Genomic DNA, 2,559 nt, shown 5'->3' with positions numbered 1-2,559 from the left:
AGAGAGAGGAAGGGAAGCAGGCTCCCTGCTGAGCAGAGAGCCTGCTTCCCTTCCTCTCTCTCTCTGCCTGCCTCTCTGCCTACTTGTGATCTCTCTCTCTGTCAAATAAATAAATAAAATCTTTAAAAAAAAAAAAAAGAGACATCCAACCAGAATCACCCAGCTAGGTCACTCCTGATTCCCTGTCCCACAGAAACAAGATGATAAACATTTGTTGTTCCTTTAAGCCATTACTTTTTGAGGTAATTTCTCAAACAGTAGCAAACAACATAATAACTGCATTAAACGTAACTATAGAAAGCAAACATTTACTGATGCTTACAATGTGACAAAAATTATATTAGGTGCGTTAAAATACAACTCCATTTAAATGTATTACTATTATAATCTCATTCAATGCTTGCAAAACCCAACGTTAAAGAGATAAATAATCTGCCTCAAATCACACAGCAAAGTGGCAGAGTTCCATGCAGGCAATTTATGACTTCAGATCCTGTAGTCCCCCTTTATCGATGGGGTGTACATTCCAAGACTCCCCAGTAGATGCCTGAAACTGCAGACACTACAAATCCCATATATACTATGTTTTTCCTACATATCTATGATGAAGTTTAATTTATAAATTAGGCAGAGATTAAAAATAACAAAAAGTAAAACAATTGTTATAACTATTGTAATAAAAGTCATGTGAATGTGGGATCTCTCTCAAAATATCTTATTGTACTATACTCATCCTTCCTGTGATAATGTTAGATGATAAAACACACCTACGTGAGCGGATGAAGTGAGGTGAATGGAGTAGGCATTATAACGTAATGTTAGGCTACTACTAACCTTCCGACACTATGTCAGAAGGAGGATCATCTACTTCCAAACAGCAGTTGACTGACCGTGCGTAACTGAAACTGTGGAGAGCAAAACCATGCATGAAGAAGGACTACTATACCACTTTCCAATACTGTGAACACTTCAGTATATGAAGTAGTAGTGTTAGTAAAGGCTGACATCCACATAGCAGTTAATTACTTTAGTATGGTACTAAATCACAACTGAAAGCAAGATTTGAAGGTACTAATTATACTGCTAGACATTCTGAACATATCATTATCCTAGAAGGCAGATTCTAAAATCATCTTTTTTAAAATTTTTTTTGAAGATTTTATTTATTTGACAAAGAGAGAAAGAACACAAGCAAGGGAGTGGCAGGCAGAGGAAGAGGGAGAAACAGGCTCCCCACTCAGCAGGAAGCCCAAAGCAAGCTCAATCCCAGGACGCTATGATCAAGACCTGAGCCAAAAGGAGGTACTTCACGAACTGAGCCACCCAGGCACCCATGTAATATCTTTTTAAAAGAGGGCAAAACTGAGGGAAAAAAGATATTAAGTGACTTGCACATGGCCATGCTTGAGAGCTATACTGAAGATATAAAGAATTATCAGTAATTATTGTACTAATTTTCCCAAGGATATACCTAACCAGTACCCTTTGGGATGTATAAGCGAAAAGCTAATTGCTACAAGCAAGGAACATGGCACATTAAGTTTTAACCATGTTGCAAACTCCCTCATGACAGCATCTTGAAAAAATGGAAACTCTAGTTTACTTCTAAAGGTTTTCTTTTTTTAATGTTATAATCTTGGATGTAACTATTCGATTTTAGTTTCCATTAAGAGTGATACAAAGCAGAGGAGTCAAGATGGCAGAGAAGTAGCAGGCTGAGACTACTTCAGCTAGCAGGAGATCAGCTAGATAGCTTATCTAAAGATTGCAAACACCTGCAAATCTATTGGCAGAGGCAGATCGAAGAGAAGAAGAACAGCAATTCTGGAAACAGAAAAACAGCCACTTTCTGAAAGGTAGGACTGGTGGATACGTGAATCCAAAGCAACGGGAAGATAGACCCCGGGGGGAGGCGCCGGGTCCCGGCAAGCTGCGGAGCAACGGAGCACAAAATCAGGACTTTTAAAAGTCTGTTCTGCTGAGGGACATCGCTCCAGAGGCTAAACCGGGGTGAGGTCACGGTGGCCTCAGGTCCCGCAGGGTCACAGAAGGATCGAGGGTGTCTGAGTGTCGCAGAACTTGCGGGTACTGGAATGGGAAAACTGGCTACAGAGACAGAGCCGACAGTAAGCTCACAGCTCAGGGTTACCTTGAACCAGCCACAGGCTCGGTGAGCTTGGAGCGCGGCCGGAGGTCAGACGCAAGTAACTGGGCGCTGTTCTCTGAGGGCGCACTGAGGAGTGGGGCCCTGGGTTCTCGGCTCCTCCAGGCCGGAGACCAGGAGGCCACCATTTGTATTCCTGTCCTCCGGAACTCTACGGAAAGGGCTCAGGGAACAAAAGCTCCTGAAAGCAAACCCGAGCTAATTACTCAGCCCCGCCACTGGTAAGGGCGGTGCAATTCTGCCTGGGGCAAAGACACTTGAGAATCACTACACCAGGCCCCTCGTCCAGAAAAGCAACAAGAAATCCAGCCAAGACCAAGATCACCTACCAAAGAGTGCGGTTTCAATACCAAGGAGAGCAGCAGAATTCCAGAGGAGGAGAAAGCAAAGCACGG

General features: G+C 43.0%; 1 protein-coding gene across 1 annotated transcript in view; it reads right to left on the bottom strand.

Annotated features, from left to right (window-relative positions):
- WASL (WASP like actin nucleation promoting factor) overlaps positions 1-2,559 on the bottom strand; it is a 73,741-nt gene that overhangs the window by 31,138 nt on the left and 40,044 nt on the right. The gene's annotated exons all lie outside the window — the stretch shown is intronic.

The sequence above is a fragment of the Mustela nigripes genome, chromosome 4 (assembly GCF_022355385.1).
Source record: "Mustela nigripes isolate SB6536 chromosome 4, MUSNIG.SB6536, whole genome shotgun sequence".
NCBI lineage: Eukaryota > Metazoa > Chordata > Mammalia > Carnivora > Mustelidae > Mustela > Mustela nigripes.
This window is presented reverse-complemented; position numbering and strand designations above follow the sequence as displayed.